Here is a 14960-nt window from a genome sequence, read left to right as displayed (position 1 = left end):
AATCCGCAGGTAATTCCATGGGAAAAATCGCACAGAATCCGCAGGTGCATGGGAGGAAGAAGATGAATAGTAGCGATACCCCACTTGAGACACGCGTGCTTTGCCTATTCGCCGGTCAGCAGATCCAAATTCCCCAGGCGCGCGTGGCATGCCCCCGTTCGCTGGTCAAAGTCCACCATCCACTCTCTCCTCTTCTGATTGGTCTAGGCATAGAATATTGGCCCTAAGTTTGACTGGCTTTTGAATTTCTATTTAAATATTTGTTAATGCATTAATTAGTTTGGCATTGGATTTACTAACAAACGATTAATGCAGCGCAAGTGGAAAAGGCAAGATGCATTCACCAACAATACTTGGGTTCGAACCCAGCGTGAGGCCAATTTATTTTTACTAATTATCTGGTTTCAGTTGCCAACGAATCCTGTGCGTTCAGTCAATGCAGGCTTACCATACGCCTTCAGGCATCTACCATCAGATCTCTCCATTACTGGTTTGTTCAATTTATTTCTTTTTTTACTTATTTGCTTTTGATTATTTTTCTTTTTTTTCATTGTTTTTTTACTTTACTTAAAATATTTCCCTTTTTCTTTCCTTTTAAAAACATTAAAACATTTTTTTACCAAATTAGTTTTTTCTAGGTTAATTAACTTAGTTAGTTTTTTTAATAAATTAATTAGTTTTAATTAATAGGATAATTAAGTTAATTAGGGTTAGTTTTAATTAGTTAGGATTAGATTAAATATTTAGGTTTAATTTAATTATAATTAGGATATTTTTAGGTTTAACCTTTAATCAAAAACTATAGAAACCATTAATGTAGGTGTTGCCCATTAACTATAGGTTTTTTTCTTAGGTGAATGTTGTCAGTAGGCTTTTTAACCATTAGGGTTTTTTAGGCTAATAATTAATTTTGGGCAAAATTTTAATCATTAATTTTAGACTAATTATTTGTAGGTTTTAGTTCAATTTTAACCATTAATTTTATTTTTAGGTTTGTTCACTAACCTTCAAGATTTAGAATTTATCACCATGAAAACCTCTAACCCTTATTTTCTTTCAAGGTACAATTTCTCTTCTCATCTCATATTCCATTGATTGTCGAATGCCTTCTATCTAATTTTTCCCTCTTATTTTATGCTTTTATTTAATTTGCCTTTATTTAATTTTTTGACTTTTATTCAATTATTTAATTTTCTGTCATTTAAAATTCTAGAAGGTGTGTAGGACGCTCATTCGTTTTAAATGTAATAGTAATTAGGATTTACTTTTCTGCTCTTTATTTTTCGCATATTATAACTGCTTATTTTTTCTGCTTATTATCTGTGTGGTTAGTAAAATAGGGAGTGGCAAGACTATAATTGAACATAACTCAATTAATTTAAAAGATTAAATATCTGAACATAATCACGTGATTGTTGCACCCACACACCTTTAAGGTAACCTCTCTTATGCTGCTTTCTCGATCATAATAATCAAGTCCCTTCGAGCGCAGGGATACCTTAGCCTGCTGCTTCGATTCAAATTATCATAGTCCCTCGGAATAAAGATCATAGTCTTTCGAGTTGGCTACGATAAAATGATCCCGTCCCTCGATGTTGCCTTCGATTAAATGATGATCGTTCCTTCAAATGCTAAGGTGTCCTTACTAGTTGCCTTTTATGACTATTCTCATCAATTCCTAAGACTATACCTTTCTTATGGTATGGATAGCCTTATGGCAAACGATGTCCCTCGATGTCCCGATTACATCCAATGAAAGGACTACCTTCCTAAACAATTGGTATGGATAGCCCTTTCAAACGAAAGACTTAAAGAACAAGAAAGACAAATTTAGGGTAGGTAGCTTCTTCCTCCTTGAAAAAGCTGCTGTAATGGTTGAAGATGTGGTCTTTGATTTCCTTGACCTCCTCTATAGATGTCGCGCCTGTGTTGAGAGAGCATAATAAGTTCCTCCTTTTTCTGACTTTCAAAGAATTGTGGAAGTAACAGGAATTCCGGTCTCCTTCGGAAAGCCAAAGCTGCCTCGATTTTAAGCAGAGCAATCCTTCTTTTTTATTTAGATTGAGCCAAAAATCTTCCACCGCTTTGGCTCTATTACGAACAACCTCCTCCGAAGCTGTACCTGCAAAACGAACAAACTCGTTATCAAAAAACCGCATCTCCTCGCAAGCCTTGTCGATGTTTAGATCAACCCAGCCATAGACCACTTTGTTCCACCAAGTTAGTCTCCTTTGAAGATAATTGCATTACGCTTATTCCACAAAGTCCAAATCGTCGCAAGCCAAGCTACCGATAAAATGGCTCTCTTAGAAAGACATTTAATCTTATCACAATTAAAGAAGAACTCTACAAATTCCTCAAAAGACAATAGATCCCCAACTCCAAGCCACATATAAACACGGCGCCAAACTCTAATCGAGACAACACAGTTCGAAAAAAGATGAGCCCGAGATTCTTCCTCCTTCGAACAAAAAACACAAATTGAATCCCTACCCTCCATCAATATACCTCGTCTTACTAAATGATCTCGAGTAACTAGAGGATTATGAATAAATCTCCAAGCAAAGAAGAGAATTTTAGAAGGGACCTTAACTTTCCAAAGATGAGAGAGAGCCCGAACTCTATCCGCATTCACCACCACTCCCGACAAATTACTTTTGAAGAAGTCATAGCAAGACTTTACCGAGAAAATACCATCTGACTCCACGCTCCAAGAGAACAAGTCTTGCTCTACCTACTGCAAAACGAGAGGGCGAATGAGCTCTTTAAAAGCACAGAGGGACTGCCAAACAGCAGCGCTGCCAACAGCCGCACCAGACTCCGTCGTCTCCTCAATACCGGCTCCCTGCGCAACCTTCCTTTGATGCAATGGGCAGCAGTCGCATCAGACTTTGTTGGACTTTCTCCCTTACCAAGTGGCAATCAATCTCAAGATATTTTGATTTTTCATGAAAAGCAGGATTATATGCAATGTGAACGACACTTTGATTAACACAATATAGGACATGTGGTTTAGAACAAGAAACATGTAAACCTCTCAAGACATGCAAAAGCCACATTAATTCACAGGTTGCTGATCCAAGGGCACGATACTCAGCCTCTAAAGAGCTTCTAGAAACTGTTTGTTGCTTCTTAGCCTTCCATGAAACCAGAGATGACCCCAAAAATAAGCAATAACCTGAAGTTGATCTCCTTGTATCTATACAGCCAGCCCAATCAGTATCTGTGTAGCCTAGCACCTAAAAATTAGATTATTTGGGAAACTACAAACCATGTCCATGATTCATCTTCAAATATCTTACAATTCTGCAGGCTACATGATAGTGTCCTTATCCGGGCTTGTGAAGGAACTGACTCAACTGTTGTGTAGCAAGAGTGATATCTGCCCTGGTGTTGTTTAAGTAGATCAATGTGCCAATCATTCTTATTGTGATATTATCATCATGTTTCAAGGTAAACATGGAGTAATCAGCAGTGGATTGTGTATAGCCAAGTTTTAATAGGAGAGAGGTAAGTTTTCCATACCACTTATGTCTAGCCTGCCTCAAACCATACAAGCTCTTCTCAAGTTTACAAACTTGATTTGGTTTGGAACAGGAAATACCTTGAGGCACAAGCATATGTAAACATCCTCATGCAAATCTCCATGTAAAAATGCATTATTTACATCAAGTTTATGTCAATGCCAATGATTGATTGAAGTTGTGGCCAGTAAAAATCAAATTGTGGACAACTTGGCAACAGGTGAAAAAGTATCAAAGAAATTCAATCCTTTAACTTGGCTATATCCCTTTGCAACCAATATGGCTTTATATATTTCTATAGATCCATCAGCTGTATGTTTGATCTTGTAAACCCATATGTTGCCTATAGGTTTGACAAGAGGTGGAAGATCCACCATTACCCAAGTATCATTGCCAGCTCGTAATCATGTGTAATGGACAAACTAAAAGACTTGTGACTAGAAGACAAGGAATTAAAAGAGTGAAAAGAAGTCATGGGATAAAGAATACCTAAATTTGATGATGCAACCAAGGTGTTTGATGAATTGCATATATAGTCCTTAAGGTGAGATGGAGTGTGATTGAGTCTAGTGGGTCTGGTAGGTGTTGGTGAGGAATTAAAATTATCATCAATGGAAGTTTCAGAGATGTGAGGTGTGTTTTAAGAGGAAACTATATTAGGTTGTGGTTGAATTAGGTCATAACATGTAGGTTGGATTGAGTCGGGACATTTATGTGAATTGTCATGTCCTGACGGTAAAGTGTCTATATAGGGTTCAAGAGTGATATTGTCGCTGGTATGATATTGCCAATTTGGCTTAAGAGGAAAAATATGATCAGGGTGAATCACATGTCTGGATATAAAGGTCTCATTGTTGTTTATATCAAGCAATACATTTCCTTTAACATCTTGATTATATCCCAAGTGTCATACCCCAAAATTTTCCCATCATATTTTGACTCACATGACTTTCAACTGCTTAAGACTATGCAAGAATTGGGCACACTTACCTGTCTCCTAAGCAATCAACCCACAACTAGGGTTTTGATTCTCTCAAAGAAAAATCAGGTTCTGAAACCTCAAGTGGACCTCATGGCTTCTCATATTATTCAAATAATCCTCACACCAAGTTTCAAGCTCTGACTCCCAAGATTGCCCAGTCAACTGCTCAAACGGCCAACAATCGACCAGTTTAACCTAAAAGTCAACTATGGTCAAATTACAGTCAAAACTCCTGATTTTTGGTCAACATCAACATTTTGAAGTAACATTCATCATTTTATCAAGGGATGATCATGATTCATCAATGAAAGCTCAAAAATCATCCAAACTTAAAGTTACTAAATTAGGGTTTCTAGGAGAAAGTCAACCCAACTTTGACTAATCATAATTCTCTCATGCTTTATTAGAAATTTCCCAACCAAAGCTCATTTTGAAGGAAATTGAATTCTCTACAACTTTGTCCCTCTAAAGCCAAGGCCAAAAATGCTTCATTTGGGAGATATGAGCGAATACATTACAGGTCCTTCTTGAAACTCGCAAAAAGCTGTTTATTGTCAGGAGCCATATCTTCAAGATAAAATCCTCAAATGCAAAAAAGGTTCCAAAGTGGCTTGTAGAGGACATCTTGGGCTTTCCAAAAAGTCCTATAAAATATTCATATGACAAAAATTGAAGGAGATATCAGGCTCAGAAGTTGGTCGATTTTCAAGAAAGGCACAAAACCCTAATTGCATAATTTTGTGTTTTTGGATTAATGGGCATAGGTTTTGGATCCTAAACATGTTTATAACCCGAAAAGGGATATATAATTTTGCCTTCATATTTTTTATGACCTTTATTTAATTTATTTGGATTTTTTATTCATTAAAAAGCTAAATTAATTAAGTAAAATCATAGATATAATAAGATAAATGATATGGGTTCACTTTTAATCATCCAAGGGCCCAAAAACTCATATCATAAAGTCCAATTTCGTGCTATTAGGATTGTGAAGAGGGATGGCCAAATTTAGAAAGACACATTAGGTTTTCTTCAAAATTCTAAGTGATCAAAACCAAAAGGTCCAATCCTATAAATGACCTAAATTTATTCTCTCCTATATATTCATCATTGGCAGCCACGAAAAAGAGGATTCTGGGGAACAAGGATGAGGGTTTTCACGTTGCAAGGGTAACAATAAATTAGGGCACGAGGATTTTGATCTTCCAGCAAGTTTCAAGCACAGCCAAGCAGTTATTCAATGCCCTTGGATTTCCAGGACCACGTTCCAATCATCCTTGAAGCTTCAAAGCGGTCAGATCACCCTGACTCAGCTTCATTGGTTTGCATACATCCTTCTTTATGTCAAACTATTTATACATACCACATGAATGAATTCCCCGCATACATATACGTTCAGTGCCATGTTTAAAGGTGTATGGGCCATCGTTTCGAAGGTTTTTACGCAGGAACCATAAATCACCATGTTTAGGGCTTTAAGGTCTGTCTCTTTCGTATCGAGGCTTACATGCGTTTTCACAGGAAACTAACCTCACCAATGGACTCAAGAGGTCCGATTTAGAGGAATAGGGTCCTTCTTGTCAGTTTATTCATGTTTTTTAGTAGGTTCCAAGATTGCAGGATTGGCCATGGAGAATCACGACAAAATCCGCAGGTAATTCCATGGGAAAAATCGCACAGAATCCGCAGGTGCATGGGAGGAAGAAGATGAATAGTAGCGATACCCCACTTGAGACACGCGTGCTTTGCCTATTCGCCGGTCAGCAGATCCAAATTCCCCAGGCGCGCGTGGCATGCCCCCGTTCGCTGGTCAAAGTCCACCATCCACTCTCTCCTCTTCTGATTGGTCTAGGCATAGAATATTGGCCCTAAGTTTGACTGGCTTTTGAATTTCTATTTAAATATTTGTTAATGCATTAATTAGTTTGGCATTGGATTTACTAACAAACGATTAATGCAGCGCAAGTGGAAAAGGCAAGATGCATTCACCAACAATACTTGGGTTCGAACCCAGCGTGAGGCCAATTTATTTTTACTAATTATCTGGTTTCAGTTGCCAACGAATCCTGTGCGTTCAGTCAATGCAGGCTTACCATACGCCTTCAGGCATCTACCATCAGATCTCTCCATTACTGGTTTGTTCAATTTATTTCTTTTTTTACTTATTTGCTTTTGATTATTTTTCTTTTTTTTCATTGTTTTTTTACTTTACTTAAAATATTTCCCTTTTTCTTTCCTTTTAAAAACATTAAAACATTTTTTTACCAAATTAGTTTTTTCTAGGTTAATTAACTTAGTTAGTTTTTTTAATAAATTAATTAGTTTTAATTAATAGGATAATTAAGTTAATTAGGGTTAGTTTTAATTAGTTAGGATTAGATTAAATATTTAGGTTTAATTTAATTATAATTAGGATATTTTTAGGTTTAACCTTTAATCAAAAACTATAGAAACCATTAATGTAGGTGTTGCCCATTAACTATAGGTTTTTTTCTTAGGTGAATGTTGTCAGTAGGCTTTTTAACCATTAGGGTTTTTTAGGCTAATAATTAATTTTGGGCAAAATTTTAATCATTAATTTTAGACTAATTATTTGTAGGTTTTAGTTCAATTTTAACCATTAATTTTATTTTTAGGTTTGTTCACTAACCTTCAAGATTTAGAATTTATCACCATGAAAACCTCTAACCCTTATTTTCTTTCAAGGTACAATTTCTCTTCTCATCTCATATTCCATTGATTGTCGAATGCCTTCTATCTAATTTTTCCCTCTTATTTTATGCTTTTATTTAATTTGCCTTTATTTAATTTTTTGACTTTTATTCAATTATTTAATTTTCTGTCATTTAAAATTCTAGAAGGTGTGTAGGACGCTCATTCGTTTTAAATGTAATAGTAATTAGGATTTACTTTTCTGCTCTTTATTTTTCGCATATTATAACTGCTTATTTTTTCTGCTTATTATCTGTGTGGTTAGTAAAATAGGGAGTGGCAAGACTATAATTGAACATAACTCAATTAATTTAAAAGATTAAATATCTGAACATAATCACGTGATTGTTGCACCCACACACCTTTAAGGTAACCTCTCTTATGCTGCTTTCTCGATCATAATAATCAAGTCCCTTCGAGCGCAGGGATACCTTAGCCTGCTGCTTCGATTCAAATTATCATAGTCCCTCGGAATAAAGATCATAGTCTTTCGAGTTGGCTACGATAAAATGATCCCGTCCCTCGATGTTGCCTTCGATTAAATGATGATCGTTCCTTCAAATGCTAAGGTGTCCTTACTAGTTGCCTTTTATGACTATTCTCATCAATTCCTAAGACTATACCTTTCTTATGGTATGGATAGCCTTATGGCAAACGATGTCCCTCGATGTCCCGATTACATCCAATGAAAGGACTACCTTCCTAAACAATTGGTATGGATAGCCCTTTCAAACGAAAGACTTAAAGAACAAGAAAGACAAATTTAGGGTAGGTAGCTTCTTCCTCCTTGAAAAAGCTGCTGTAATGGTTGAAGATGTGGTCTTTGATTTCCTTGACCTCCTCTATAGATGTCGCGCCTGTGTTGAGAGAGCATAATAAGTTCCTCCTTTTTCTGACTTTCAAAGAATTGTGGAAGTAACAGGAATTCCGGTCTCCTTCGGAAAGCCAAAGCTGCCTCGATTTTAAGCAGAGCAATCCTTCTTTTTTATTTAGATTGAGCCAAAAATCTTCCACCGCTTTGGCTCTATTACGAACAACCTCCTCCGAAGCTGTACCTGCAAAACGAACAAACTCGTTATCAAAAAACCGCATCTCCTCGCAAGCCTTGTCGATGTTTAGATCAACCCAGCCATAGACCACTTTGTTCCACCAAGTTAGTCTCCTTTGAAGATAATTGCATTACGCTTATTCCACAAAGTCCAAATCGTCGCAAGCCAAGCTACCGATAAAATGGCTCTCTTAGAAAGACATTTAATCTTATCACAATTAAAGAAGAACTCTACAAATTCCTCAAAAGACAATAGATCCCCAACTCCAAGCCACATATAAACACGGCGCCAAACTCTAATCGAGACAACACAGTTCGAAAAAAGATGAGCCCGAGATTCTTCCTCCTTCGAACAAAAAACACAAATTGAATCCCTACCCTCCATCAATATACCTCGTCTTACTAAATGATCTCGAGTAACTAGAGGATTATGAATAAATCTCCAAGCAAAGAAGAGAATTTTAGAAGGGACCTTAACTTTCCAAAGATGAGAGAGAGCCCGAACTCTATCCGCATTCACCACCACTCCCGACAAATTACTTTTGAAGAAGTCATAGCAAGACTTTACCGAGAAAATACCATCTGACTCCACGCTCCAAGAGAACAAGTCTTGCTCTACCTACTGCAAAACGAGAGGGCGAATGAGCTCTTTAAAAGCACAGAGGGACTGCCAAACAGCAGCGCTGCCAACAGCCGCACCAGACTCCGTCGTCTCCTCAATACCGGCTCCCTGCGCAACCTTCCTTTGATGCAATGGGCAGCAGTCGCATCAGACTTTGTTGGACTTTCTCCCTTACCAAGTGGCAATCAATCTCAAGATATTTTGATTTTTCATGAAAAGCAGGATTATATGCAATGTGAACGACACTTTGATTAACACAATATAGGACATGTGGTTTAGAACAAGAAACATGTAAACCTCTCAAGACATACAAAAGCCACATTAATTCACAGGTTGCTGATCCAAGGGCACGATACTCAGCCTCTAAAGAGCTTCTAGAAACTGTTTGTTGCTTCTTAGCCTTCCATGAAACCAGAGATGACCCCAAAAATAAGCAATAACCTGAAGTTGATCTCCTTGTATCTATACAGCCAGCCCAATCAGTATCTGTGTAGCCTAGCACCTGAAAATTAGATTATTTGGGAAACTACAAACCATGTCCATGATTCATCTTCAAATATCTTACAATTCTGCAGGCTACATGATAGTGTCCTTATCCGGGCTTGTGAAGGAACTGACTCAACTGTTGTGTAGCAAGAGTGATATCTGCCCTGGTGTTGTTTAAGTAGATCAATGTGCCAATCATTCTTATTGTGATATTATCATCATGTTTCAAGGTAAACATGGAGTAATCAGCAGTGGATTGTGTATAGCCAAGTTTTAATAGGAGAGAGGTAAGTTTTCCATACCACTTATGTCTAGCCTGCCTCAAACCATACAAGCTCTTCTCAAGTTTACAAACTTGATTTGGTTTGGAACAGGAAATACCTTGAGGCACAAGCATATGTAAACATCCTCATGCAAATCTCCATGTAAAAATGCATTATTTACATCAAGTTTATGTAAATGCCAATGATTGATTGAAGTTGTGGCCAGTAAAAATCAAATTGTGGACAACTTGGCAACAGGTGAAAAAGTATCAAAGAAATTCAATCCTTTAACTTGGCTATATCCCTTTGCAACCAATATGGCTTTATATATTTCTATAGATCCATCAGCTGTATGTTTGATCTTGTAAACCCATATGTTGCCTATAGGTTTGACAAGAGGTGGAAGATCCACCATTACCCAAGTATCATTGCCAGCTCGTAATCATGTGTAATGGACAAACTAAAAGACTTGTGACTAGAAGACAAGGAATTAAAAGAGTGAAAAGAAGTCATGGGATAAAGAATACCTAAATTTGATGATGCAACCAAGGTGTTTGATGAATTGCATATATAGTCCTTAAGGTGAGATGGAGTGTGATTGAGTCTAGTGGGTCTGGTAGGTGTTGGTGAGGAATTAAAATTATCATCAATGGAAGTTTCAGAGATGTGAGGTGTGTTTTAAGAGGAAACTATATTAGGTTGTGGTTGAATTAGGTCATAACATGTAGGTTGGATTGAGTCGGGACATTTATGTGAATTGTCATGTCCTGACGGTAAAGTGTCTATATAGGGTTCAAGAGTGATATTGTCGCTGGTATGATATTGCCAATTTGGCTTAAGAGGAAAAATATGATCAGGGTGAATCACATGTCTGGATATAAAGGTCTCATTGTTGTTTATATCAAGCAATACATTTCCTTTAACATCTTGATTATATCCCAAGTGTCATACCCCAAAATTTTCCCATCATATTTTGACTCACATGACTTTCAACTGCTTAAGACTATGCAAGAATTGGGCACACTTACCTGTCTCCTAAGCAATCAACCCACAACTAGGGTTTTGATTCTCTCAAAGAAAAATCAGGTTCTGAAACCTCAAGTGGACCTCATGGCTTCTCATATTATTCAAATAATCCTCACACCAAGTTTCAAGCTCTGACTCCCAAGATTGCCCAGTCAACTGCTCAAACGGCCAACAATCGACCAGTTTAACCTAAAAGTCAACTATGGTCAAATTACAGTCAAAACTCCTGATTTTTGGTCAACATCAACATTTTGAAGTAACATTCATCATTTTATCAAGGGATGATCATGATTCATCAATGAAAGCTCAAAAATCATCCAAACTTAAAGTTACTAAATTAGGGTTTCTAGGAGAAAGTCAACCCAACTTTGACTAATCATAATTCTCTCATGCTTTATTAGAAATTTCCCAACCAAAGCTCATTTTGAAGGAAATTGAATTCTCTACAACTTTGTCCCTCTAAAGCCAAGGCCAAAAATGCTTCATTTGGGAGATATGAGCGAATACATTACAGGTCCTTCTTGAAACTCGCAAAAAGCTGTTTATTGTCAGGAGCCATATCTTCAAGATAAAATCCTCAAATGCAAAAAAGGTTCCAAAGTGGCTTGTAGAGGACATCTTGGGCTTTCCAAAAAGTCCTATAAAATATTCATATGACAAAAATTGAAGGAGATATCAGGCTCAGAAGTTGGTCGATTTTCAAGAAAGGCACAAAACCCTAATTGCATAATTTTGTGTTTTTGGATTAATGGGCATAGGTTTTGGATCCTAAACATGTTTATAACCCGAAAAGGGATATATAATTTTGCCTTCATATTTTTTATGACCTTTATTTAATTTATTTGGATTTTTTATTCATTAAAAAGCTAAATTAATTAAGTAAAATCATAGATATAATAAGATAAATGATATGGGTTCACTTTTAATCATCCAAGGGCCCAAAAACTCATATCATAAAGTCCAATTTCGTGCTATTAGGATTGTGAAGAGGGATGGCCAAATTTAGAAAGACACATTAGGTTTTCTTCAAAATTCTAAGTGATCAAAACCAAAAGGTCCAATCCTATAAATGACCTAAATTTATTCTCTCCTATATATTCATCATTGGCAGCCACGAAAAAGAGGATTCTGGGGAACAAGGATGAGGGTTTTCACGTTGCAAGGGTAACAATAAATTAGGGCACGAGGATTTTGATCTTCCAGCAAGTTTCAAGCACAGCCAAGCAGTTATTCAATGCCCTTGGATTTCCAGGACCACGTTCCAATCATCCTTGAAGCTTCAAAGCGGTCAGATCACCCTGACTCAGCTTCATTGGTTTGCATACATCCTTCTTTATGTCAAACTATTTATACATACCACATGAATGAATTCCCCGCATACATATACGTTCAGTGCCATGTTTAAAGGTGTATGGGCCATCGTTTCGAAGGTTTTTACGCAGGAACCATAAATCACCATGTTTAGGGCTTTAAGGTCTGTCTCTTTCGTATCGAGGCTTACATGCGTTTTCACAGGAAACTAACCTCACCAATGGACTCAAGAGGTCCGATTTAGAGGAATAGGGTCCTTCTTGTCAGTTTATTCATGTTTTTTAGTAGGTTCCAAGATTGCAGGATTGGCCATGGAGAATCACGACAAAATCCGCAGGTAATTCCATGGGAAAAATCGCACAGAATCCGCAGGTGCATGGGAGGAAGAAGATGAATAGTAGCGATACCCCACTTGAGACACGCGTGCTTTGCCTATTCGCCGGTCAGCAGATCCAAATTCCCCAGGCGCGCGTGGCATGCCCCCGTTCGCTGGTCAAAGTCCACCATCCACTCTCTCCTCTTCTGATTGGTCTAGGCATAGAATATTGGCCCTAAGTTTGACTGGCTTTTGAATTTCTATTTAAATATTTGTTAATGCATTAATTAGTTTGGCATTGGATTTACTAACAAACGATTAATGCAGCGCAAGTGGAAAAGGCAAGATGCATTCACCAACAATACTTGGGTTCGAACCCAGCGTGAGGCCAATTTATTTTTACTAATTATCTGGTTTCAGTTGCCAACGAATCCTGTGCGTTCAGTCAATGCAGGCTTACCATACGCCTTCAGGCATCTACCATCAGATCTCTCCATTACTGGTTTGTTCAATTTATTTCTTTTTTTACTTATTTGCTTTTGATTATTTTTCTTTTTTTTCATTGTTTTTTTACTTTACTTAAAATATTTCCCTTTTTCTTTCCTTTTAAAAACATTAAAACATTTTTTTACCAAATTAGTTTTTTCTAGGTTAATTAACTTAGTTAGTTTTTTTAATAAATTAATTAGTTTTAATTAATAGGATAATTAAGTTAATTAGGGTTAGTTTTAATTAGTTAGGATTAGATTAAATATTTAGGTTTAATTTAATTATAATTAGGATATTTTTAGGTTTAACCTTTAATCAAAAACTATAGAAACCATTAATGTAGGTGTTGCCCATTAACTATAGGTTTTTTTCTTAGGTGAATGTTGTCAGTAGGCTTTTTAACCATTAGGGTTTTTTAGGCTAATAATTAATTTTGGGCAAAATTTTAATCATTAATTTTAGACTAATTATTTGTAGGTTTTAGTTCAATTTTAACCATTAATTTTATTTTTAGGTTTGTTCACTAACCTTCAAGATTTAGAATTTATCACCATGAAAACCTCTAACCCTTATTTTCTTTCAAGGTACAATTTCTCTTCTCATCTCATATTCCATTGATTGTCGAATGCCTTCTATCTAATTTTTCCCTCTTATTTTATGCTTTTATTTAATTTGCCTTTATTTAATTTTTTGACTTTTATTCAATTATTTAATTTTCTGTCATTTAAAATTCTAGAAGGTGTGTAGGACGCTCATTCGTTTTAAATGTAATAGTAATTAGGATTTACTTTTCTGCTCTTTATTTTTCGCATATTATAACTGCTTATTTTTTCTGCTTATTATCTGTGTGGTTAGTAAAATAGGGAGTGGCAAGACTATAATTGAACATAACTCAATTAATTTAAAAGATTAAATATCTGAACATAATCACGTGATTGTTGCACCCACACACCTTTAAGGTAACCTCTCTTATGCTGCTTTCTCGATCATAATAATCAAGTCCCTTCGAGCGCAGGGATACCTTAGCCTGCTGCTTCGATTCAAATTATCATAGTCCCTCGGAATAAAGATCATAGTCTTTCGAGTTGGCTACGATAAAATGATCCCGTCCCTCGATGTTGCCTTCGATTAAATGATGATCGTTCCTTCAAATGCTAAGGTGTCCTTACTAGTTGCCTTTTATGACTATTCTCATCAATTCCTAAGACTATACCTTTCTTATGGTATGGATAGCCTTATGGCAAACGATGTCCCTCGATGTCCCGATTACATCCAATGAAAGGACTACCTGCCTAAACAATTGGTATGGATAGCCCTTTCAAACGAAAGACTTAAAGAACAAGAAAGACAAATTTAGGGTAGGTAGCTTCTTCCTCCTTGAAAAAGCTGCTGTAATGGTTGAAGATGTGGTCTTTGATTTCCTTGACCTCCTCTATAGATGTCGCGCCTGTGTTGAGAGAGCATAATAAGTTCCTCCTTTTTCTGACTTTCAAAGAATTGTGGAAGTAACAGGAATTCCGGTCTCCTTCGGAAAGCCAAAGCTGCCTCGATTTTAAGCAGAGCAATCCTTCTTTTTTATTTAGATTGAGCCAAAAATCTTCCACCGCTTTGGCTCTATTACGAACAACCTCCTCCGAAGCTGTACCTGCAAAACGAACAAACTCGTTATCAAAAAACCGCATCTCCTCGCAAGCCTTGTCGATGTTTAGATCAACCCAGCCATAGACCACTTTGTTCCACCAAGTTAGTCTCCTTTGAAGATAATTGCGTTACGCTTATTCCACAAAGTCCAAATCGTCGCAAGCCAAGCTACCGATAAAATGGCTCTCTTAGAAAGACATTTAATCTTATCACAATTAAAGAAGAACTCTACAAATTCCTCAAAAGACAATAGATCCCCAACTCCAAGCCACATATAAACACGGCGCCAAACTCTAATCGAGACAACACAGTTCGAAAAAAGATGAGCCCGAGATTCTTCCTCCTTCGAACAAAAAACACAAATTGAATCCCTACCCTCCATCAATATACCTCGTCTTACTAAATGATCTCGAGTAGCTAGAGGATTATGAATAAATCTCCAAGCAAAGAAGAGAATTTTAGAAGGGACCTTAACTTTCCAAAGATGAGAGAGAGCCCGAACTCTATCCGCATTCACCACCACTCCCGACAAATTACTTT

Source organism: Vicia villosa, linkage group LG5 (assembly GCF_029867415.1).
Source record: "Vicia villosa cultivar HV-30 ecotype Madison, WI linkage group LG5, Vvil1.0, whole genome shotgun sequence".
Lineage (NCBI taxonomy): Eukaryota > Viridiplantae > Streptophyta > Magnoliopsida > Fabales > Fabaceae > Vicia > Vicia villosa.
The sequence above is the reverse complement of the archived record's forward strand: the minus strand, read 5'-3'. Positions refer to the sequence as shown.